At 35.0% G+C, this 27,376-nt stretch overlaps 1 long non-coding RNA gene and 1 other non-coding gene across 8 annotated transcripts; both read left to right on the top strand.

Annotated features, from left to right (window-relative positions):
* The first annotated feature begins 9,147 nt into the window (after nt 1-9,147).
* On the top strand, nt 9,148-24,805 carry LOC114283781 (uncharacterized). Of its 7 annotated transcripts, none has more exons than XR_014327312.1 (11): nt 9,148-9,533; nt 9,776-9,839; nt 10,030-10,097; nt 10,374-11,300; nt 11,523-11,645; nt 12,432-12,711; nt 12,958-13,019; nt 14,299-14,371; nt 23,084-23,118; nt 23,309-23,349; nt 23,610-24,805. It is a non-coding gene; the product is annotated as an uncharacterized LOC114283781 (long non-coding RNA). The 7 variants fall into 7 exon arrangements; XR_014327311.1 differs by having other exon boundaries at nt 23,515-24,805; XR_014327314.1 differs by lacking the exon at nt 14,299-14,371 and having other exon boundaries at nt 23,515-24,805.
* LOC145789972 (small nucleolar RNA snoR74) lies at nt 23,600-23,728 on the top strand. The gene has a single exon (XR_014328529.1). It is a non-coding gene; the product is annotated as a small nucleolar RNA snoR74 (small nucleolar RNA).
* Nucleotides 24,806-27,376: the final 2,571 nt, after the last annotated feature.

Here is a 27,376-nt window from a genome sequence, read left to right as displayed (position 1 = left end):
AGAGATAGGGGGGCTTGCACTCGCCTTCGGGCCCAGTTCGTATCGTTTATATTTTAAGATTTATTCAGCATGTGATATTGTAAAAGATTAAGTTAATCGTATATTAAAAAATATATGTTTGGAAAAATTAAATTAAAAATTATTATTTTAAAAATTTTAATAAATAATTTTTCATTTTCAAACATATGTTTTTTGATATTTAATTAATTTAATTTTTTATAAATATGATATATTGAATAAATCTTAAAATATAAACTATTCGAATTATCAAAATTAAGTCTAAAAGTGGGTTCGAAAGCCCTTCAAAAAGGAAGTGCAAGGGCAGGATCCCAATTCGGGGGGTTGATGGCAAAAACATGTATAAATAGAATGAGATGGAGAGCAGTGAACGGGCTTAAATTAATGTTTTTGGGTTTTTTTTTTATTATTTTTAGTTATTGTAAGTTTTTAAATATTTTAAATAATTTTTTTTATTTTTAAATTCAAATAATTTACATATATTTAGAAGGAAAATATTTTTTTAATTTTTTTAAAAAGCACTAAATTCAAAAATATATATAATTTAATACATTTCATATGTATTATATTTTTTTATAAATATTTTTCTTTTTAGCTGTATCCAGATTAGGTATATCTAAAAAGTAAAAAATAAATAAACTATTAAAAGAAGGGAAAATATCAAATCAAGGTAATTTATAAAAAAAAATAATTACAAATTAGTGAAAAGCAATATAAATACTAATAATTATAATTATAAACTTTTTCATGAATATATAATTTTTTTTCCAAAATTTCACTGGGTTCAATTATTCCTTAAAAGAAGACTCTAAATTATAAAATAATGTATAAATTATTTTTTACATTGTCCTCAATTAGGAAAATTTAATGTGAGAAGCTTGGCTTGGAAATTGTTAGTTTTTTTAAATCAAACAAAAAAAATCGGATTGAAATTTTTTTAAATAAAAGTTTTCACGACATGCTAATGCATGCCGTGTAAAGTTATAATATTTTACGACATGAAATGTATGTCGTCTTAAGTGTAAAGATTTTATGACATATTTTTGTATGCTGTGAAAATATGCATTTTTTACGACATGCTTCTGCATGTCATAAAACAAGTCGAATTGAATTTATTTTTATTTTTTTGTAGAAGTTTTCACGACATGTTAATGCATGCCGTGTAAAGTTATAATATTTTCCAACATGAAATGTATGTCGTCTTAAGTGCAAATATTTTAGGACATATTTTTTAAGTTGTGAAAATATATATTTTTTACAGCATACTTTTGTATGCCATAAATATATGAATTAACGGCTTACATGGTATGTATGTCGTTATTGAAAAACCATTAACGGCTTGCAAAAGAAAAAAAAATGTCGTAGAATGTACTAATTACGACATGCATTTAATGTATGCCGTAAAGTTGAAGCTGTAAATAATTAGTTTTGTTGTAATTTAATAAACCTCAGGGGGTGTATTTGTAATTTACCATTTTTTTTATTACACTTATATCCCTTTGAAAATTACTGTTTTGGACTCCACCACCTACCGCCTGCCTCAACTTTCTTTTCTTCTCCGGCCACAATCATTGGCACCCACCATCACAACCATCCTCGCTGGTCGCCTCTCTACTCTCCGTCTCCTCTTCTTATTTGTCTGTCTCTCTCTCTCTCTCTCTCTCTCTCTGTCCCTTCTTCTTTTTCTCTACCTCTCCTAAAACCCTAACCCTAGATCTAGGGTTTTCAAAGAGCGGTGGCAGTAGGTCACGATTTCGTGGCAAAGGTGAGAGGTAATGGCAATGGCAATGGGTTGCAATTTGGCGATGGTGGTGGGTCAATCTAAAGTTTTGGAAGAAGAAGAAGAATGAGAAAAAGGGAATAAAGATAAGAGAAGGGCAACAATGGATAGTGGGTGGTGATAGCAGTGGCGGTGGGTGGTAGGCGATGATGTGGGTTTGCGACAGTGTTATATCTAGATCTAAGGTTAGGGTTTCAGGAGAAGAAGAGTAAGAAGAAGAAGAAGAAGAAGAAGAAGAAGACAAAAGAGACGATGAGGGGGAGAGGGTTAGGGTTTCTAGAACTAGGGTTAGGGTTTCGGCGATGGTCATATGCGCTGCCTCTTAATTTGATGAAATATCAACAAAATCCCGACATGTGGCCACATTTTTTCTTTTTCTTTTTTTGCAATGGATTTCTCTTTTATTGGTTTAAAGATAAAATATGAACATTTGATGGAATAACAACTAGGGTTGATAGGTTATGCCACGAGACAAAAGTTTTATTGATTGTCAACTACGAATAACAAGTATGGTCAGCAAAAAAATTTGAGACAAAAGTTCCATTGATTGTTGGTGGAAAGGTCATGCTATGATGTGATGACAATTTTTTTTTTTTTCAGTTTTTGTTTTGTTTCTTTACTATTTATTTTTTTGTGGAATTTTTTCCCTTGCTTTTTATTCGTAGGATTATGATTCCTCTTATATTGAATTGAGTTGGGTTGTCATGTGAATTTACTTGGATTTGTAGGATGGCAAGCTGGTGTAGGAAATGTGTATATTTAAAACCAAAATTGGAAAAATTGGCATCCGAGGTTAGATTGAATTTTTGTTTATAACCATCCGAGATCTAATTTTCTCATGCTAGTTATCAAAAACTTGTGTGAGCTTTATGCAAGAAAGCGTGTTATTACTTGCCGTTTGAGTCTTTCTATTTAAGTAGTTGTAATGTATCAGTACTTTACCTATAGGGGTGATGAAAAGGTAGTTTATCTCTAGAACTGCCACGTGCATTCTTTCTCTTGGCATATTTAATTCTTCCATTAAGATTTTGATGTATAGCATTAAAATTTTTCAAATCTCACTTGGTGACGCCATAATTATTAACCATTTTATAGTATGTGTTGATGTAGGATACGATTCTATTGTCTAGACGTGAATAATGTTCCATACAAGCCTATGGTTAGTGTAGTAGTCACTGTAAGTCGCTCAACTTTACAATTAATTTACATGCTATTGGTTTTTGTTTTGCCTCATTATTTCATGTTATTACCTGTGCTCGTTGTATTAGGAAATAGAAATAAATAAGCTATTGTTCTCTTCTAAGGTGCATGTTGAGTATTAATAACAAATTGTAACAATAATAAACAGTCCATGAATTGAAACTATGTGTTGGATTGCATATATATGGTCATTCAAATGTCTCATAATACATAATATTTACTTTTCAACTTAAAGTTCTATGTTACATAGATTTGAGTACAAGTATCAGGTGTAGGTGTATGTCCAAATATCATACCTTCATAAACTTAAATAAATTTTAAAATATTGGGATATGTATCAAAAAATTGGATATGGGTATGCACAATAGTTATTGCATATTGTGATGGCTGCATGTGTTTTTGTTGAGTGAATTGCATAAGTTTCGGACTAGAGTTTACTTTCATCAAGACTTTTGTTTTAACTACTTAAGTAATGGCTGCATGTTTTTTGTATGAGTGAATTGCAGAAGAGTTGCAGATAGGCCAAGAGATCCTGCCAAATGGAGGGAGATTGCTAATGTTGTAGCCGCACTATCTATTCCCGTTATAGCGAATGGTGATGTCTTCGAATATGAAGATATTCAGTACATTAAATTGGCAACTAGTAAGTAAAAGATCTCCAATCAATTCTTTAAATGATGTATCTATGCTGGATATTTTTCATATCATGCAAATGATGATCAGTGACTAATTTGTTCTTACCCTTTTTTTTTATGCGTCTATTCTCTCTCTCTCTCTCTCTCTCTCTCTCTCTCTCTCTCTATAATGATATTTGCAATTTAAGTGATCATCCTCCTTTTTTTCTTTTTCTTTTTTTAAGGTGCCTCGGTTGTGATGGTTGCTAGAGGAGCTTTTTGAAAAGCACAAGACACATTTTGAAGGAAATGATAATGCATTTTTCTACCCTTGAACTCCTGGAAGGAAAGGCTGTGATTAAATCTTAAACGTTGGCAAATCTAGCGCAAGTATATTAATTTTTTTTTTTTGGCTCTAGTTTGTTGTAATAATAGGATTACTATCAGAAACAATAGGATTACTATTGCATAGGCTTAAATCCCTATTGCTTCAATCAGTGTAATTACTGAGTTGCAACAATTTGATAGGATTGGTATAATATGACTTTTGAACTATATTAATACTTCTATGCAATGTTGGAAATTTGTTGTCAGCATATGAAAAAAGTTACATGAATGTATAAAGAAAGAAAATTTCCATGCTTTTATAGTGCCAAACGTGTGGCATAGCTTATTTCTAGTTAATGACTGGAAATAAGTTATTTTTATGATATTACAATGGTACATTTTCAGATCATATGTCATGATAAGATAGTATAATTTACGAATGTACATGAATCTTGTGTTAATTTGAATTTGAATGATTACCATTTCGTTTTATTTTAATTGTTTTATGATTTCCACAAATCAACCAAAACTAAATCACCTAACACATGCTGTGCCAATGTTGTAACATTGCAACTAACTGCTCATAACCTGATACTTGAGAATTTCTATGGAGAATTGGAATCCAATTTGGATCGTGGAACTTCAGAAATTGGAGGGTGATATTTTGGATCATCCTTTCGTATTAGAGTATTTTTATTAATGTAGAACAATTTATTGGTTAGTCCTCATCTGCTTCCGTAGAGTAGCTTCTAGTTCAAATTCTTAAAAATAGTGATTTGTTTGTTTTAAGACACAGAACAATTTTAGTTTATATGTTTATCTGTTCCTATAGTTGTTCATATCAACTAAAGTTTTTGTGTCATGTTGTGCAGTAATCTCACTGATTTTTCTTCCAGGGTGGATAAGATTCTAAAGATCCAAAGTAAAGCACTGCTGATATGACAGTTTTTGTAAGTCTCGTGATATGTGGTCCTCCCTATAAGATTTTTTGTAACTCTATGGCTTTCATCTAGCCATGGTGAGGTGATACTTTTCTGGTGATATGAAGCATACTTCAGGCATTTGGATTTGTTCTGCTCTTATTGTGACAACTCCTTAGTTCAAATGCATAATACATACATAGATATATATATATATATATATATATATATCTATATATTGTTTGAGAATTGGCATTCTTTATTCAATTTTGTATCTCTTTGGATGTGCATGTCAGCTCTTGATTGATAAAGATCATCCCATTGTACATAATCTTTTGTTTTGTTGTCTGCAAGAAAAAAGATTGCTTAAAAAATAACTGCTCTATATGATAGAAGCGTGTTAAAATATTTTTTCTGCCTTTTTCTGTGGTTTCAAAGCCTCAGAAATGACTGATTTGTTTAAGTTGTTCTTCCAGGTACAAAACCTTCTTCAACAGATGGTGAGTTGTAATGTAGATCTTATGTTTTACAATTGCAACACTTCTACTGTTGTTGATTTATGCAATTCACCTGATTTGGCTACATGTTCTGATGTAGGTATCCAGACCAGTGAAGACTACAGATTCTATGCTATATCAACTGAGTTCAGTGAATTTAGTAACAAGGGCAAGACATTAAATTAAATCATAACTCATAGGGTTTGTCTTGATGTTTTTCCTATTATTTGTTGGCGAATGTTAAAACATGATTTGTGGATATATTATTTTGTAGTTAATGGTGATTGGATATTAAATTGAATGAGAAAGTGAATTAATGTTATATTTGCTACCTGACAGCTTTTCATATAATTGGCTTATCTTTTGACAAATGTTCATTTGAATGGAAATGGGAGTGTTATTGTTTCATATTAGTGCTACTTTTCAATTTTATTACTGGTATTTTTTTAGTTCAACCACATAGAATTAGCACAATTTCAAAAAAACAATTAAAAAAATAAAGATATAATGGCATTTTTCAAAATGTCACTATATAGCTAATGGTTAGTTTTTTAAAATAAAAAAAAGCTATGACGACATTTTTGAAACGTCACTAAAAATTGTCATGATGTCACTTTGCCGTTATGTACCACATTTAGCAAATTAACGACGTTTTTAAAGCGCTGCAATGCTACAACGACGGCTGCGTCCTCGGCATTTGGTGCTAAGCGTCACAAAAGAATTAGCGGCATTTTTAGCACCAACACCGCTAAAAGCTAAATTTCCTGTAGTGTATGGATCAGTTGGGAATAGATTATTTTGGTAACAGAAAATATTTAAGACTCAAAAAAAAATTATGTACTCACAATGATGTAGTATCATATGTGTCAATTTTGATTTGTTACAAATCCAATAATATAAAGCCTAACTCCCTTGGCACATATGAATTGTTTAGTAAAAAAAAATTATTAAATTTTTTAAAAAAATTGTGATTATTTCACAATTACCAAGTGCTTCTCGGGCACGTGATAAGCAGCAACCAATAATACTTTATTTCATGACTCTTGAAATTTTTTCAATTTTAAATAATAGGTTAAAAATACAAAACTATTACATGCACCTAATTTAATTAATGAATAAATTAGACTTTGCAACCCTGCATTTTATATTGAATCTCATTTTAATCTCTACACATGAAATTATAACAGTTACCTCCTGCACTTTTAGTTAATTGTCAATATCTCCCTTTTATTACTCTATTGTATAAATCTTTAATAAAAATAATAATATAATAAGCACATGACTACGGAGTGTAATTTACCCTTAATTAATAGTTTAAAAATAGAAAATTACTAAATTCAAAAAAAAATATAATATTAAATACACATTAATAATTTAAAATTAGACCGTTACTAAAATCAAGAAAAATTAATACTATCCTATTTAATAGAATTAAGGTGCCTATTGTCCTGATCAAAAATAAAAAATTAGGGTGCCTATTGTATATGTCAAGCACTACTAGCACTGTTGTTCTCATGGTGTGGCTTGCTCCGATTCTTATTTTAATGATTGAAACAATTTATTTTTTAGAGTATATTGTGTACAATATACTTATAAAAAATAAGTTAATTGGACAACGATAACCCTTTAATCGAAACATATTTATATTCAATATTATATTTAAAATAACACTTACTATTCATTTTTATCGATACAAATGTGTTTTGCTAAAAGAGTTACTGTTATCAGATCAACTTGATTATTTATAGATATATTCTTCATGGTATATGCTAAAAAATAAACAGTTCAGATTATCAATATAAGACTCGAAGTGAGCCTCAAAGCGTGCACAATAGTGCCCACATACTTGATGCACAATAGCCACCCCAATTCCCTATTTAACACATGGCTAATGCTAGGAATACCAAATTTTTTACCAAACAAATGACCAAATGTCTCACATGAGTGTGGGTCCATGTGAGACATTTGGTCATTTGTTTGGTAGAAAATTTGAGGCGTATAACATTTTTTCTTAACCACATCTTATCAAATACCCCAGAGACATTTATTAGCATTAACCATAATTAATAATGGGCATTGCTAGACATCAGCTTCTTTTACTAGTATATATATTCGAACCATTCCCATTCCCATTTGTATTAAGGTTTCAAAATCATTCTCGTGACAGAAGTCTATTGTCTTTCAGGTATTTGTTTATGATTTATGGCATTATATTTTTTCCTAGTTAATAATTTGTTATTTTTAAATAGAAATTTTTGTAACTTCCTTCAAATGTAAAGATGTTTTAGTCTAAATTCCAAATTAGATAGTGAAAAATTAAATAAATGTTTGTCATTCAATCAAGCAAAGCTGCATTTCACAACATCTCTCCCTACAGTATACTTTGTTAACAGAAAACGGTGTTAATTCATGCTTAATAGTTGTAAAATTAGTATATTTAAATCCATTTTTACTAAACTCAAGAAAATAAAGATAAAAAATTATTGAATTTTCCTTCAATTACTTACAAATAATATACATTATTCCCACTTGCATTTTTTTATATGGCAATCATTACTTTAAACAAATTATGCCTTGATTTTTGTATGTGCGTTTGTAAATTTACTCAATATTTCCTGTTTAATTTGTCTGTTCATTTTCATTGTTATTTGGTTTACTTTGGTTTAGCAGTTTGACATGTCTTTTTTACTCTCTTCATAATCGAATTTTGCTAACCATTAGGCGCTATTTTTGGTTCATTAAAATGAATTGTGATTCCATAGACTTTCATATGGAATGACTATTTATTTAAAATTGTGAAAGGTAATTCTATTTATAATACGTTTGTTAATTTTTTTTAATTTAATCAAACAAGTGAATGAATATTTTGATGGAATGATAATTTCATTCCACTTTAATCATTCTAATGAATGAAACACTACCTAAGGAGTTGGCCTGGTAGTCAAGGCTGGGAAAATGGAGATGTGCTCTCTCTATGTTCTTAAGTTCAAAATCTCCTTGTCCCAAACAATTTTTTGAGTCAATCTATACTTTAATTGGACCATTTGTTAGTAAACAGTGAGATTGGTGGTTACCAAGTTATCAAAAATAAATAAATAATAATGCTCTCTCGCACTCTTATTAAAATAAATTAAGAAATTGATTTACAAAAATAAACTTTACATGAATAATTTAATTAAAATAATATGACAATGATATTTTAAAATAATAAGTTACTTTGATAAGACTATCTAATTTAAAATGAATTTTCCTATATTATAAATTTATCACCTCATTGGTATAATTTTTCTCCATCAAAAACCCAATGGTTAGCCACATCCAGTCAAATTGATATTTTCAGTTTTCAACTGAAATTAAATTGGAGTAATGCAAGAGATTGAGTTTTTAATTCATTAATTCTTTTCATTGGAAATAAATTTAATTATTATATTTTTAAGGGTATATTTTTTTTTTTTGGGGTCAATATGTAAGAGAGATATTTACAACCAATCTATCAAGCCCAACTTCTGTATCGAAATTGAAGCAGTGACGTCTATACAGCTATTAGATTAAATATCCTAATTTAATTTTATGAATCTTAAACATTCTCCATATAAAATGTGCGTCCTAGTTTCAATTGCAATACTACTAGAAAGTTAGCATTTTGCGTGTAATCTTTTGCGACCGACTATATTACCGTCGCAAAAACAAATATTTGCAACTGCAAAAAAAGCGGATGCAAAAAAATAAATGAATGGAACATGATTTTACTTTGCTCAATTTATTATTCCTATTTCTTTTATTTCTTTTATATACCAATGCCCTAGCCCCTTTTACTCTCACGACATTCACAAACTGTCTCTTGCTCTCTTGCTCGCCATAGTCGCAGCTCCAGCGGTCTGAATCTCTGTCTCTCGGTCTCTCACTTTCTTCATCATGTTCTGTTTCTCTGATCTTCAATTTCATTTTTCGACTCGAAATTTGATTTTCTAAGTTGAATTTTCTTGAGAAAGATACAGCCTCTATGAGACTTGATCGACGATGAAACAGAAAATTGTTGAGTGAAATTAAGCTAATTGTGTGATCGGGCAAAGAGAAAAAAAATAGAGAGATGAGAAGCACGAACAACAACGCTCTAGATAGGATAAGCGCTGCTGCGACTGAGATCGCGTCAGCTGGGACTCAAGCTTCGGTTCAGGTAAACAATTTGATTAGAATTTTAACTATAATTTACGTTGCTTGTTGTGGTTGATGATTTGATTATCTCAATTAGATACATGAATCTCTTGAGTTTTGATTTCTAATTCTAAGCTCTGTATAATCTGAACATTTAGGTTCAAGGTCTGCTGATTATATATATGTTACGTTGATCATTTCACTTTGTTTTATGTAGTTTTTGGAAATTATATTTGTTTAATGCTTTTTATTTTTTGTTGCAAGTCATCCTCATCATCTTGAAATTGAGAAGACAAAGAAGATGGAGAAGGCAAAGAAGATGCTGAAAGTATGAACTGAGATGTATCCTACAATATATATATATATATATATATATATATCACTTTGTTAACGTTATTGTTTGGTACTAAGTGTTTGAATGAACAAGCATTGATTAGCAATACAAATGGTAAATTATTATTTATGATAGCCTTTGAAAGATTTGGTTATGATAAATTTTATTTTTTTCTGTTTTGGAGGAAATAACCATTGACATTGACAACCTGAAGCTCATCTTGTCATAATAGCTTGTGGGTCTGCTTTGGAGGTAATTTATACTGTTGTTATCTCTTTTGATAATGTTAATGTTGGCCTAAATTAAAAGTTAATGTATTCTCTGAAGCTCCGTCATCGGTACTCCCAAAAAGAAGCACTCCTCGATTGCCAGAGCTTCAAGTGCATGCTCAAACTCGTATACTGCTTGTGCATCTGTGCATGTACAAATATCATTGTTTTGAGTCTAAGTTTGGGCCATATCTTGTGCAAATAAAATCTCTTGCCACTTTGTGTGGCTAAAATATTCCTTCATCGTGTTCCTTCTCAGGAATTTCACCTGAAGATGGTGGAGAGGGCTATGCAACATACATCTGCAGTTTCATCATCCTCGGTTTCTTGCAGTGATAGTGATAAGATTCGTGATTGAATTTACCCACCAAAAAAAAAAAAAAAAAAATTGTTATTGAATTTAATGGACTTAAGTATACTCTGACACAATTAATATATTGTGTCCTTGATTGCGACTCTTGTGCCTAAGAAGGATACAGCCCAGTTCCAATTAATAAATGTATGTTTATTTTTTAAAATAAAAAATTGAGTTAAAAATTGAAAACTAGATTAAAGTAGTTTGATGATTAATTTTTATAATAATATATTAAGGTAGTTAAATTAATTTAATTTAAAGTGTTATTAAATAAGAAATTTAGATAAAAAGATAAAACAAGGTTCGTTTCGTCTTCTTACATTGAAATTTCACTTTGACTAATTTTTTTCCCCTTCTCCACTCTCAAAATATGCATGTGAAACAAACTCTCTATTAGTTTGGATGGAAATTTTTTTTCCCCTTCTTCTTACAATGCTAAATATGTATTCTGGATTGTTTAAATGGTTGAGCTTCTGTGCCTAGAAATTCTTTGCAGGAAGTTGCTGAACCAATGCACATGTATAACATCTTCACATAATTTTAAAATATATACAGTACTTTTAAATTATTCTACATGCTTGGTTGTGGTCCCTTCACCTAAGAATGTTTGCTGACATGATCTTCTCCTTTATTGCTATTATTATACTCGAAAATTAACAAATGAATAAAATTATGAAGCGGAGGTGGAAAATGAAGGCCATTGAGAAATGTGATGTGATGGTGTACACAAAGATCTTCTTAAAGTTTCCATATAAGTTCTAGCCTAGTGGACCCGAAAAAGAATTCTTTATATATGCCCATTAGCGGAGAGGTTACTACACGTTCTGGCAGGTTCGTATAATTTATTCAAAATTACTGTACTTGCATCCTAAAAGTCATCGTGTTTTTTTATTTTATTTCGTACTGGGTGTGTTATGTTATTTCATGGATCGTGAATCATTCTAGTCGTTCTATCACTTGTTCCACATGACAAATAGCATTTTTAAGACTTATGGTCTTCTATTGCAGTTTATTTTGAGTATCTAACGACTTTTGCTTTGTTTGGTTGGGCAGGCCTTCAGATTCACTCTTCAATGATCATAGGCAGCCTGTACCTCAGAGGCCATGACCACCGCCTTTTTCCCCAGAAAACCATTATTTTTTTGACAATTTTGGTCCTTTTGTTGAAACTCAGAGGTATTTGTAACATAAACTGTGCCTTCTGTGTTTGTGGGCCAGTGCTCGTTACTGTGTATTTGTTAATGTTATGGAAAATTTAAACATGTTGCTCGTACTCAAGCAATGCAAGGTTAGAATCCAACAAGAAGTTCCACTGCATCTGGAGGATAAAAACATTGAATGTTTTGTCTATTATGCACCGTGTTCTATGACATTGCTATTGTAGATGTTGGTTGCTTTTGATGAAAATTTGGGACAAAATCATGAATAAATAGGTCCAAAATTATATGATCTGGCATATAGTTGAAACCACAGATCTCTTAATTATAACATGTCTTGTGCTGCACCAGACTCCCATGGGATATCGTGCATTAGGACCCATGCTGGGGTTAAGGTTTGGGATACAAGTACCTTGACAACGTCTACCGGGATGGGCATATATCGAGACTATTAGGTAGGGTCGAAGCCCTTTTAACAGGTGTAGATGTGGGCTCATTTTGGGTTTAGGAGGCCTGCTTTGCCTCATCCCATGTCAATCATATAGTATCTTACTAAATACCTGTCTAAAAATTGTCAAAATTGTGGTTCGTAGAGCACTTTTGGTATTTTTTTGGTTGCTCATTGTTGTAAAATGATAGTAAAGAATATTACCATTGTTGGTTAAATGGTTAAAGTCATGTGCTTTTTATTAAGAGAATTTTCTGTTCATTTCGTACATCCCTTAGTTGGTAGCACATAGTTTATCTTAAGATATGTGTAATTTTCCCCAGATTTATCTAATTATGCTGTTGATTTGTCATATAGAACTGCCATATCTCCCCCTGTATGGTGTAACCAGGCAACGTTGCCAGGCAATTTTAGCAACTCATGGACTTGCCAAGACCAACCTGTAGTCTTGCCTTATGATTCTAGAAAAAAATTTTGCAACCAAGAATGTGGATGCTCAGGCCCCAAAAAGAACCAGGTCCCCACCTATACCATCTGCAGATGAAGTTTCCCAAGAATATTCTTATCTTAGTCGAAATGACAAAATTCAAGCTGTGCTTGAGGCATGTGCCTGTCCACGGCTTGTGGAGCTTCTGCTGTATGTTCCTATTTGCTTCATACTTCTTCATTATGACATTGATTTTAAATTTGGTATGTCTTTTAGTTTTCTAGAATTAGTTCTATAGAAAAAATTCTCATTTTTTGCAAATTAGTGGAATATTTTTTTCTTTTCTCAGGGCTAAATTTCATTATGTGTTATTCTCTTTATAGTGGTCAGATTTTTGAAAGTAGTACTAACTAACTAACTAAATTTTGTTTTTCACAAATCATCGATCTCCTACAGTTCTTATACTCACACTTAGGGCAGTGGGAAACATTGTTAATGGTGATGATGCCCAAACTCAGGTATTAATGATTTCTACTTCTGTACTGTTAGTTCTTACCATAGTATCAGTTTGATGCAATATTTTCCATTCTTCATATTCATTCTCTGCATTTCTGTACTAATACCAACATCAAAGATGATATTCTTGTAATCAATACAATTACCAGATTTGTTAATATATTACAACTTATTGTAGTAGATTTGTTTTGGCATTCTGGTAGTGAAAAAGATAGATGGAAAAGGACTTCCTAGAGAAGGCTTCTGATTCTTTTTTTTTTTTTTTGATCAACAACAAAAAAATTTATTGATAAATCAAAAAAGGAACAAGGAGAAGGCTTCTGGCCTGGATAAGAATAGAAAATTTGGTTTTATACTCTACATGTACATGACCCAGCCCTGTGTTTTTTTTTTTTGAACTTCTAGTTAAGTCATTCTTTATCAAAGTGAAAATAATGTAAGATTTTTACTTTGCTCCTTGTACTAGAAGAGCTGAATGCTGAGATCATTTAAAAAAAAATAAATTTAGCACGTAAAACTGCATTTTAGAGGAATGAGAGTGCTGAGAAAGATTGAAATTCTCACTCTCTCTCTCATTTGTTTGACATTGACAAACTTTATATACTTTTCCCACACATGAGAAATTAATTCTTTTAATTTGTTTCGGTTTGTGATTGACAAACATGTCCTCCCTTGTCTCTATCAACTTCTCACACAAAATCACAAAAAAAGCATCAAGAAATAAGCTTGCCTGACAATATCAAATATCACTGCTGGGAATAGAAGTCAAATTCACGTATATGGATTCTCTCGCATATCCTCAAAAGATCCTTATGTGTCATCAACTATGATTATGTGACACAACATGGCACAAATCTCTCTTTGCTTGCATGTATTGTGTTCGTCGACCATGACTGACTGGGTTCATTGGTGGAAATGAGGGCCTTTATCCTCATTTTATTCATGAGTGATAGGACATTTTTTTTAATCTTTTCCAACTAACATCTATCTAATCTGAAATCATTTGTTACTGAAGATATATATTTGAGTTAGAAATTTGGGCACAGCTGGTTTATCATTAGAAGAGAGGTACATGCACTCATCATAGCTGTTTCCATATGGAACCACTGTTGTTCTGTTTTGTAAATGGCATCTGGGTTGTGTTCTGGCTGTTTATTTTGATTTCCATAATTTCTTTGCAATGTTTGCTCTGCTTGAGGGTTTATATCTAAAGAAAGATCTAGAAATTGGGTACTCTGTGTTCTAATCTATCTATTCCCCCTCATAATGTGTATTGATTAGGTGCAAGCTTGGATTTGAGGAACATATATCTCCATGGTAACAAATTGGAATTCAACCGGTACCTTATATAGTGGTGAACACCAGCATTGTAGATTTTGACTTTACTAGCATTCTATTTGGATTGTATTTTTTTCATAAAAGAATTTTTTCCAAGTTTTTAGTTGTAATAACTTTCACATATGGCTCCAATTTTGAAACTCAAATGGAATGCTTGATTAAACTACAATGCTATGCTGTCTGAATTCTTGTCATTGTTATTCTTAGAGTGCTTAACGTTACACTTTAATGGATTTTTTTTTTTTTGGTGATGGTTACAAAATGGTCGCCAAAAATCATGTTAGTGTTTTTCTTTGTTTTTTTGCGACGGCAAAATAGCGGTCGCTATAAGTAGTCTAGGTGGTCGCGAATAATTTGCGATTGTTGCTTTGCCGTCGCAAAAAGTACTTGCCACCCCTATATTCGCGACCCCTATTTGTCGTCGCAAAAGGTTTGTTGGGACTGTTTTTTATTATTTGTGACGGTTTATAGCGGTCGCAAAAAGTATTTTTTTTAGTAATAGGGCTAGCATATGTCTCAGGTACAAGGATATTCATTGTTCAAAGTTTCACGACTTCAATACGATTCTAATTTAATGCCAAACACAGGTGTCATTTGTTTTTTTCCACATTACATAAAAAACTAAAGGATAAACTACAATTTTAGTTTGTAAAATATAGATTCATTCACTACTAGAAAAATAGCTTTTTGCGTCTATTTTTTTGCGACTGATTGTTTGACCGTCGCAAAAAAAATTTATTTGCAACGCCGAAGCAAATTAGGAATGGCGAAACATATAACTTTTTTACATAAAAATCTCGTTTTACTCGTCATGTGCCCAATTTATTTATTTATTTTTATTTTCCTTTTTACTTAAACCCCAAATTGTGTAAAAACTTGCCCTAGACTCTCATTTACCGAATCTGATTTCGCTTGATCGTGTCTGAAGAAGAGAATCTGATTCCCTCTCTCGATTTCGCTCTCTGTTTCTCGCTCTATAGATCTCCATGGTCATTCAACAGTATGAACTCTCTCTCTCTCTCTCTCTCTCTTTCGTCTCAGTGAGTCTCTTTGAATCATTCGTTCATATTTCAACTTCTTCGCCTCTCTACATCGATCACTTGTTTCTTATCATCTGAACTCACTGTAATTCGATCACTGCTTCGTCAATCTGACTCTCTCTCTCTCTCTCTAGTCACATGCACATGTAACTCAGCTCACCTTTAAACGAGCTTTGGTTCGAACCAATCATTTCTCATCTGCTACAGGTACAAGTTGAACCATTCAATTCTTAATTGTTATCGCTTCACCCTCCAATTCTCACCTCTCTCTCTCTATATATATATATTGCATTGCTTTGAACCCTACTTTTAGTTTTGAATTCGAATTATTATTATTATTATCTTTGTCATGTTTGGTTTGTAAGTGTTTTGTGTTGCAATAGAATTGCATTGGTGGTGTTTGTTGATATTTAATAATGTACAGTTGTCCTAAAAAGTGATATTTAATTGTGTACTCATTTATTTGAAGATATATATATATATATATATATAACCTTCTTCTCATAAATTTTGATTTCTTTAGTTGTTCTATTTTCGATATGAAATTGAATTTGTTTCATGATAGCAAAAGTATGTATGAATTGGTTGTATATGCTCCAATTTATTATTTGATTGATGCAAAATTGAAAAATGGAGGGGAGAGAGTTTCAGCATGGAGAATTTCAGCATTTATTAAGTGCTGGAGGGGAGAGAGTTTTGAATTTTTTAAATTGGCTGGCAGAACAGGGAAATTTGTCCTGAATCATAATTTTGCTTAGATTAATGATCAATTGAGTTTGGATAGTTGTATGTATATATATGTATAATGGTATAGTAATTTGTCTTACCTTTATAGCTTTTTATTTGAGTTTGTATTAGCAAAGTTGTGTTTTGAGGCAATTTACAGATATATTACTTAGATTAGCTACTGGAATATGTGCTTTGAGTTTATGAATAAGCTGGGTTTCGTTTAGTTTCTCCAATCTAGCTTTTAGTTTTTCGATTTTTTTTTTCAATTTGAAAACTAAACCAGAGAAGATTTTGAAGTTTTAGATGATAATCATGTTACTCCTTGATTTTTGGACGGTTAAAATTGCAAATTGTTGAAGAATTTCATAGTGTTAGTATTAACTTGATTGGTTTTGTGATTAATTTTTTCTGTATTTTTGCTTGAAGATGCCGAGCATGAGTTTTGGATGATAAAGATGTTACTCCTTGAGAGGAGAAACATCTCATATCTAGGGAGTATGGCCTGCAACTTAACTCCAAGTAGTTGAACCAATATTCACAAGTGTGTGCCTGCATTATTTAGTTTTTATGTTTTCAGGAATGGATGCTTTCGTTGGCTTATATCTGGTGCGATTATAATGTGGTATGAACATTGAAATGCTCGCTTCCTGTGTATGATAAGCTCCCGTTGATACCCCCAACATGCATGTTTATAATTTTAGGCATTTCGCTTTGAAGTCTATTATAATTTCAGGAACTTGTAGTTTCAGGCATTTCTTAGGTTTCTATGGATCCTCCAACATGTCCCCCTTCTCTAATTTTAAGTTGAGGATATTACTCAATTTCATATTGTCATATATATAATTTCATTAGCAGCCCCTTCATTTATTGATGAGATCACACAATATGTGACACAAGCCGTTAAGTCTAGGTTCACTACAACAATCGAGAATCTGTGTTCTTAGAGTCACAGGGTGTCGCTGGGAGTATGAGCTTGAGAGAGGTGTAATGCTTACAAATTGATGAATCTTACGTTTTATCAATTTGTATATATACATATGGAAATTATTAACACATTATACTAGCATATATATATTTTTTTGATAAGTAATTAATTTTATTAGAAAAACATCAAGATGATGCAAAGAATACAAAGATCGTAGAACTCCTAACCAACAATTTTATCCACAAAATCTATGAAAACAAATATATCCGGCTCGGCTTGTGACTCCAACCAAGTGCATAAAGTAAACAACAAGCGATTCTGAAGCCAAGACACCGAATGAGTGATGTCGAGAAATGTTCGCCGATTCCTTTCCAACCAAACCATCCACATCAAACAAAAAGGCACGACGGACCAAATCCGCCGACGTCGATGACCAACACGAGCTCCTCGCCAACTCTATAACATCTCCAACACCCCCTTGGGCTGCACCCAAACAACCCCAAACAAAGAGCATACCAACCCCCATAGACGAGCTGCCACATCACAATGAAGAAATAAATGATCCACCGACTCTGCATCCCTACAACACATACAGCAGCGATTCACTAAGACATGACCTCTACGGATCAAATTATCAATAGTGAGATTCCGGCCCAAAGCAGCTGTCCACAAAAAGAACACTACCTTAGAAGGAATGCTCGGAACCCAAATGCTTCGCAAAGGGAACAACGAAGTTGCCCCCCCCACCAGACTCCGATAAAAGGATGACACCGTAAAAAGGCCTTTTGAACCCAACACTGACCACACCACCCTATCCTTCCCTCGCCCAACGGGTCCCAAACCATATAAAAACCCCAACATCTCCTCCAATTGAGTAGCCTCCCAATCTTGAACTGCCTGCCGCAGGCGGACGTCCCAGACTACCACCTCTCCATTCCCCAAACAATTCGCAACAGTCACCTCAGGATCTGCCGCAATGCCAAAAATCAAAGGGAATCGATCTTCCAACAACACCTCCTCGCACCATTTATCCCTCCAAAACCGAACCCTCTCCCCATTTCCTACTTGGAAATGCACTCGATTCCAAAACTCATCCCTCCCAAACCAAATCCCTCTCCACAAACCCCGCCCATGAAATCTTGTACTTGTTCTCGTCCTCCAATCCCCGCTATCCACCCCATACTTGGCAACAATCACCCTTCGCCAAAACCGGTCTTGCTCCCACGCAAAACGCCAAAACCATTTACCCAATAAGGCTCGATTAAAAGTAACCAAACTCCGGACCCCAAACCACTCGCAGCTTTTGGAGAACAAATCTAATCCCATCCCACCAAATGATAACGGAAAACCGCCGCTTCACTCCCCCACAGAAAATCTCTCTGAAGCTTCTTCAAACGTCGAGCCACTGAAATCGGAATTATCAGTATAGACATAAAGTAAGTCGGAATACTACTCAGCACACTCTGAATCAAAGTTAAACGTCCCCCTTTTGACAAATATTGCTTCTTCCAACCTGCCAGACGCCGCTGCACTCGCTCCACCACACCATTTCACACCCCTTGCGACCTAAAAGTAGCACCCAATGGCTAGTCTAAATAAGAAACTAGCAAAGCTGACACCTTGCACCCCAAATAGTTGCTAACATGGGGACTCGATCAACCTCCCCTATTGGGATTAACTCAGACTTACTCAAATTCACTCTCAGACCCAAGACCGTCTCAAAACACAGCAAAACACACCGCAAATAGCCCAACTGCTCAACACTCGGCTCGCAAAAGACCAAAGCATCATCTGCATACAAAAGATGCGAAACACTCACCACGCCTCCGCCCAAAGATCCGACCGAAAAACCCTCCAACAAGCCTTCATCTACAGCCCGCCCCAACAATCTAGTAAAAGCCTCCATCACCGAGAGGAACAACAATGGCGACAAGGGATCTCCCTGTCTAAGGCCACGAGAAGTAGAAAAGAATCCCGCCGGTGTACCATTCACCAATACAGATAGGTGGACCGTAGAAACACAGAATTTTATCCACTGACACCATTTCTCCCCAAAACCCATCCGCCTCATAACGTAGAAGAGAAACTCCCAATTAACACTATCATAGGCCTTTTCAATATCCAACTTGCAGATCACCCCGGGACGTCCCTGCCGAAGCCTCGAGTCAACACATTCATTAGCTACTAATACTGCATCCAGAATCTGACGACCCCCGATGAATGCATTTTGAGCTTCAGACACCACTGTTGGCAAAACACCACGCAGCCTATTGGCCAAAACTTTAGCTAAGAGCTTATACATGCTCCTAAGTAAACTAATAGGCCTAAAATCCCGAATATCCTTAGCCCCTCCTTTTTTTGGAATCAAAGCCAAAAAAGTCGCGTTTAGACTCTTTTCGAACCGTCCCGAACTAGAGAAATCCTGAAAGACGGCCATCACATCTTGCCTAATAACCTGCCAACAGTGCTGGAAGAAGGCCATCGTGAACCCATCTGGACCTGGAGCCTTGTCCCCACTCATAGTCTTCAGAGCCCCCATAACCTCCTCTTCAGAGAAATCCATCTCTAGAGCCTCCCTATCCCCTCCAGCAATAGCGTCAAAAAGCACCCCATCCAAACCTGGCCTCCACTGTCCTTCCTGCCGACTAAACATAGTCTGATAGAAGCCCACTATACCCTCTCTAATCTCTTTAAATGTGGTCAAGTCTGTCCCAGCTATCCGCAATCTAACAATCTGGTTCACCCGGCGATGGCAATTCGCCATTCGATGAAAGAATTTTATGTTTCGGTCCCCCTCCTTCAACCATAAACATCTAGATTTCTGTCGGAAGCACACCTCCTCCATACGAGCTAGACGAACAAAATCTTGCCTAGCTGCCTCCCTCTTAGCAAGATCTGCCTCCCTCAACCCCCCATTCATCTCTAGCTCATCAAACAACTGCAAAATCCCTAGCACTTCCGCTTTCTGCGTCTCTAGCCGACCAAACGACTCTTTGTTCCATTGTTTCAAGTTACCCTTTAGTAGCTTCAGTTTTTGAGCCAGCCTACCACTCGGTGAGCCAAACACCACGTAGCTCTACCACCACTTCTGGACCATGTCAATGAAACCGGCAGATTGTAACCACATGTTCTCAAAACGGAATGGCGTAGGCCCACCACGAAAACCTCCACAATCTAACAGAAGAGGCCAATGATCTGAAACTGGATGAGGCAAACGAAGCTGTATAACCCTCGCAAAATGTTCCTCCCAATTTCCGCTGACCAAATATCTATCAATCCAAGACATCTGCCGCCCAGTAGACCAAGTAAAGCACCCCCCATGAAGCGGAAAATCCATCAGTTGACAATTATCAATAAATGTACAAAAGGCCCGCATCGCACCGTTCACCCGACTATTCCCCACCTTCTCAAGCGGCCTTCTGACCACATTAAAATCACCCCACACACCATGGTTCGGACACCGGAACGCAACCATATCCAGCTCTAATAAGAACTCAGCCCGTTCTGCATGACAAACCAGCCCATATACTCTTGTAAACACCCACTGAAAATTATCTGCCACACACCTAAACAAGCAAGAAACCGAGAAACCCCCTATCACCTGTCCCTCCCTCACTACGATCCTGTTGTTGCAACATAGTAGAATCCCTCCTGCTGAACCCACTGCAGGCACATAAATCCATTCCATAAAACGACCACCCCAAAGTTGTCGCACCACTGCATCCTCCATTATTTCCATTTTTGTTTCTTGTGAACATACCACATCCGCTCTAGCATTTCGCACCACTGCCCTGACAACCATCCTTTTATCCCTATCGTTCAACCCTCGCACATTCCATGACAATTTTTAATCTCATTTCAACAAAAGGGCCCCCCCCGTGGCTTACGAACCTTTTGCCCTGCCATCCTGTCGACATGGTCATAATTAATTGAACAATGCAGATTTTTTAAGCTCACGAGCCCCTTTCCGACCTACTATTGACGACATCTTTCCAGAACTAGAACTCCCTGGCCTTCGTGAAGCCTCTACCGCTAAAAATAATCTCATTGCCTCTGCCTCATGTCCTTCAAAAGACACTCCTAACAAGCAGCTTACCTCACTAATCCTTTCCAGGACCCATTCAGACACAGCAGAGTCAGAAGGAATCGCAGTCTCACCAAACCCAGCATGATGGCCTGAAGTTGAATTTGAACTCTGTTGCCACAGCCTTTCGTCACTCCCCATAGCCAAAGGCTGAACCACCAGGGCTAGATCGTGCCCGACAGCATCCAAAGTCTCTATTCGATCTCTCTACGACATCGCAGCTGTCTGCGGCTTTTCCGTAAGTCGACACGACTTCCCAGCTATCTGCATCTTTTTCGTAAGTCGACCCCCAACGTCGTGAGACCGTGGCAGCAAAGGCCCCACCTCGAGACGATTGACCTTGTCCACCTGCATCGCCCCCTGCCAAGGTTCGAAATCCTCACCACCATCAGCCAAGCAGTCCGACGTTGATGGGTCACCCGTCGATACAGTCGGAACTATCGCAGAGGTCGAAACCTGATCCACTTGAGGAAGATCCAAACCCTGATAAAGGCTATCAAAAATATGGGCCACTGGAGTCATGTATCCAGCAGATTGGACCCTGCTCTACCCAGATGGACTCTTCCCTTTATTGCCCAAGTGCTCATTCAATTGAAAATGGCCCACTTTCCCCACATTGAGCCCAAATCCACTGCCACTCCTAGAGCCCACATGCACTGAAGGGTTTCTAGTTGGCCCAAGTCCATTAAATGGACCCAGACCCAGTCCCTCCAAGCTGCCATTTTGATCACAGGTGGACCGAAATTGTGGCCCAACACACTGATTACCTCCCCATAAACCTTCGGCCCAAGAGAGACCCAGCCCCCTGACCTTGCTGCTTAGGTAACCATATCTGAGATGATCTGCTTCTATCTCTATTATTCGGCAAATCTGGCCTCCGCCATTCTCGCCCAAAATCACGATGGCCAAATCGCCCTAAATCTCGCAATTTGAATTTCAGTCGTGGTTGAGCACGATTTTCCGACAAACTCCACCGTTCCATGGCTGGACTCACCTCTAACCAGACTGGAAGGACGTACCGCCATTGGCCCCATCGCACATGAATCCGCGACGGAACTCCATGCCCCGAGCCCCGAACCCCGAACCTTCAAACGAATACAACCCAGCGACTCCATCGTCGTCGTCGCCACATCGGTGGCCAGAAAACCCCCACACCGATCCCCAATTGCTTGAAACACTTGCTCCCCTCGAAGGTGAATCGGAAGTCCCAACACCTGTACCTAAACACTCTGTAGAGGCAAGGGATGATCCTGAGTACACAGTACCTCCGGCGACCACCATTCAAGCTATAGGGGTCGGCCATCAACCACCCGTGCATTATTCAGAATTCGAGTGGTGCCAGATGGTGAATTGTTTGTATTCAGAGAAAATGTATATATTAGGAGGCAAGTGTCAATGCCTTTTGCATATTTGTTGTAGGATTGCACTGGCTATATACCATTGACTACCCAAATAATGTGTAATAGAAAGGGTACATATGTGATATGCTGAATGATAATTGGATTTGGATGGACCTCTATGATACAATAAGACAATGTAACAAGAAGCCAAAAAACTTTTTGAGTCCAATAAATTCAATCTTAAATGTTCTTTCAAATGGTTTGTCTTTACAGCTTTTGTATTGATTGAAATTGTTTCTATATCAAGTCTTGATGGTTATATGGGATTGTTTTTATGGTTGTCTTCGTGTTTGGTGCCTTTTGTAATCAATCTGGCAATTAAATATGTTAACATGTGCAAGGTAGTTAATTTATGCTTAACTTGATCAAAATCCCCCTAGTTTTGTAGGCTTAAAAAATAAAAATAAATAAAAATAATAAAAAAAAAAGTTGTGTACTCAAAACAAAATTTTGTTAGGTTGGCTGAAGACAAATATTGATGGTAGGTAGTTTAATGCATACATGTATGTCAATGCAATCTGTTTTGTTTTGCGTTGTGTTGATGTTTCAGGTGAAGTATTCGAATGAACCGGACAATCCCACCAAGTGAAGTTCTCTAAACTTTGTCGATGCTGAGTTTCACAAGAATTGGCCTTTTTTTTATTTCGTTTTAATTTTCTTGAATGTTTTCCTCCATTTTCTCAGCTTCCAAACGGTGCAATTGTGCTTGCTAAATCATGGGTTTTATCTGATTTTGTGTGTGTGTGTGTGTTTTCTGGTGCCTTTTTTATTTCAGCGTGCAAAGCTAGGGGCTCCGATCTCCGAGTTCATTTCAAGGTATGTTGATGAGTTCGATCATATGGATTTGCCATTGTGTCTGTAGTGTTGCGTGTGCTATTATTCAATCTTGAATCATATATTGTAGTGTTGTATCAGATTGTTCCTGAATTGATGGTGTTGTGATAAATTGATGTAAGAATGTTGAATTAATGGTATTGGCAGGTTGGTCTGTTTATGGTCATGTGCGATTCGTAGGACAGGATTAGCTTTTGTGTTTCTTTCTTACTCAGCCTGATGAAAAAAAAAAAAAAAAACAGGGCTCCTCACCTTTTGTGGATCAGTCTCTCGTAAACTGGAGGGAAATTGTTGCATTGTGATTTGGTGAACCTATGTAAGTACGTTAGTGGCAGATGGTTCAGTAAATAATGGCACATTTTAACTGCTCTCCAAATCCAAATTATAGTTTTTTTCATTGAAATCTTTTGTGATCTGTTGTTGGCTTTGTTTAGTTCACCTTTTCAACTCGAATACAAACAAATGACATGCGTTTTTCATAAATACTATGCAACGTACAAGGCCGAGAATTGAGGATGAAGCAATTGTGCAGGGGATTTTATTTTTGTTAAAAATGTCTCTGTTAACCTTTCACACTTGAGCTAGACAGAGTTCGCATATGGGTTTTTCCAGTAAGAAACCAAATAAAATCAAAATTGAAGTCGCTGACCATCTAACACATACTGATGATGCATTCCAATAGATATTGTAACCATTTTGATGTATACGATCGTTTTTTGATTATTGTAAGACTAAATAATATTAAAGGCACCTTAGTATAGGTTCTGATTGTTTTTTATTGCATTAATTACTGTAGATTATGAAGTGGAATGAGCAGTGGGGGAATGGGATTTTCGCAGGGCCTCTTTAATTGAACATCTTCATTTGGCATGGAATTTTTCAAATAATATTTTATGTTTTGTTTGAAGCTAGTTATTTGGTTTTATTTGAAGCTTAATGGATTAATAAGGCTCCCGAGACACTCTTCTTGAACATTGACACTTGATTATTGTTTGTGAGCAAGTTACTTAAGAGCTCGGAAGGGGCATGGTGTGTTTTTTATTTTATTGAACAAATTACAAACATCTCCCTCGAGGTTTGGTGAAAATATAGATTTTCTCCTGAGGTTTGAGAAATTACATCCCGCTCCCAGAGGTTTATATTTTTATAACAAATTGTCCCCTGAAGTTTTTATTTTCACACAGGTTCCCCTCTAATTTGTTATGCAAATTTGACCATCAAGGGGCAATTTGTAATTTCTCAAACCTTAGGGGGGGAATCTGTATTTTCAACAAATCTCGAGGGGGATATTTGTAATTTGTCCTATTTTATTTTATTTTTTTTCATTTTTAGTGTTTTTTATATTGCCAAGTCCCATTTCACCGCTTGAGTGAATGTTACATTGTTATGTTTCTTGTTGATGCTTAATGGATATTGTTTTGGCCATAGCTATTCCCAAAGTGCTTAATGTTACATTTTTATTTTATTTTTATATATATATTTTTTTGCGACGGTAACAAGATGGTCGCTACTACATTGTGGGCATCTTTTGAACTTTTTGGGACGGTAAAACATTGGTCGCCATAAGTAGGTTGGGTGATCACAAATAGTTTGCGACTGTTGTTTTGGGGTTGCAAAAAGTATTTGCCACTCCTACATTTGCGACCCTCATTTGCTATCGCATGGGCCGTCGCAAAAGATCTTTTGCGATTGTATTTTTATTGTTTGCGACGGCTTGTAGCGGTCGCAAAAACTACTACTTTTAGTAATGTTGTTATATTGGTCCCTTAATTTTTAATTGTCAATCAATTAGGCCTAACCTAATTAACCACTATGACTTTTTTAAGAGCTTAGACCCTAGGGAAGGTTATTCAACTCTTCTTAGAGAGTTGAATTTGCAAAAAGTGGGTAGGCTAACTTTTAAAGGTGCTAATTTAACAACTAATAACTGATTTTAGTAGATCAAAAAAAAAATTAATTTTGTCATTTTGCTATTCCAAATTGTCAATTTGAGTCAAATTAATATAATCTCAAAACGGATGTTTAAATCGTTAAGAAAAAATAATTATAAATGTTACTATGGTCCCAAAGATGTATACTTTGTGTCGTATTGGTCCCTAAAGTATCAATTTTATCAATTTCATATTGTAATGTGATGTTTCATTTTCTTCATTAATGTTTCATGACCAAATTGACAAAATTAAAAACTTTGAGGACCAAAGTGATACGAGTGACAAGAAACACTTACTTTAAAGAACATGTGTGTATTTTATTACGATTCCGTTAACTAAAGAAGAAGATTTGGAGTTGGAGGAGTGACTTAAGCATCTCAACAAGCTAGCAGTCAGGACTATACAAGTATTTATTCTCAACTATTATTAGAAACATTTAGACTGCGTTTGGATCACTAATTTAGATAGAGAAATGAAATATTTAGGTAAGGTATAATTATATTTGATTCAGTTGTCACTCATGTTTTCTATTTTCCTTTTCAAATTCATATATAAATTTAAAATCTAAAAACAGTCTTAGTTCAATTTTGCTATGTTTGTTTCATGGGAGTGAATTTTATTTGATTAATAGACTCGTCATAATTGATGTTGATATTATCAATTGCATATATTATCCCAATTTGAAATATTCATGGATTGGGAAGTTAAATCTTATCATATACCATGTTTGTCTGGAATCACACTAGACATACATACGTAGTGTAATGACCATAATGGGAGAATATTTTGGTGTTTTTACTAATGCAGACCCTTTTTAATCTCTCATTTGGTATCTCATCACCTAATGGAGCTCAATAATCAATCATATCCCATACTTAATGTCATATTTTGTGTCTACCTCTTATGGAACTTAATAATCACCATATAAAGGATACATAGGGACAATCCCAAACAAACACAATCTCTATGTACGGCATGGGACCCTTTTGTCTCTAATGTGGAATGAATTAAATTTATACCAAATTAACAATAAAATATTAAACTAATTTTTTGAATGAAAAAGTTATTTATTGGGTTAAAAAAAATCTATGTCTTCAATTTTAAATCGGAACATAAAGTTGTTGACATCAACAAACTATTGTCTCAAATACAATAAATAAAAATTTAAGTTGGGCCGGTTTCATAGGATGTCCTGGGATTAGTTTTGAGGACATCCAATTCCAATATTGTCCAGTTAAATTTTCTATGAAAATCAAATGGCAGAGATTAATAGGCATCTTAGGCCTAATATCATGGATGTCTAGAATTGCAACCATTTAATTTGACGTTCTGAACTTGAGAATACAGAATATGGTATTATTATTTTTGCACAAAATTGTGAACAACCTTTCATGAATTAAACAATTGTATATAAAAATTAACAGAAAGATTGTAACATTTACAGAATAATTATGGAGATATTTATGATTGCGTGGATTTCTATAAACAAACTGCATTTGATCATCCTTTACTGAAGAACCACACTTTTCATTTTCAAGTTTGTCTCCATACATCCTCTTATCTCCAACACATTATTGAAGGCTGCTTAATTATTTATTCAACACTCCATAAGAACAAAATAAATTACAGAACACTGTAGTTCGCACATTAGGTGTTGGGATTATTGCACATCCTAAATTCAAATGGAAGCACATCCATATGCACACACTTAAGAGGAAAAATCACAAAGATTTGCATACAAAAGAGAAATATACTATGAATCATAGCAAGTACAACAATAAGACCAAAAACCACTAAAATCTGACACCAATACCCATTTCCCTACTTAAGATTAACTGATTCTAGAAGCTACACGTGCTTACTTACTCACTATCGTTGTCCAAGGAATTTTTTCATATCCCCTACATCTTTACAGACCCTCTCAATCTCACACCTCTACAATACTTCTTTTTATTAGCAAAGGGAATAATTGTATTGATCAAATCCAATAGATAAAATATAATTTTGGGACAAGAATCAATAAAAGAGAGGAGAGGGTAGAGAAGATTCATATTTATTGGCAAACCATAGAAATGTTA

The sequence above is a fragment of the Camellia sinensis genome, chromosome 4 (assembly GCF_055761805.1).
Source record: "Camellia sinensis isolate YWXY chromosome 4, ASM5576180v1, whole genome shotgun sequence".
NCBI lineage: Eukaryota > Viridiplantae > Streptophyta > Magnoliopsida > Ericales > Theaceae > Camellia > Camellia sinensis.
This window is presented reverse-complemented; position numbering and strand designations above follow the sequence as displayed.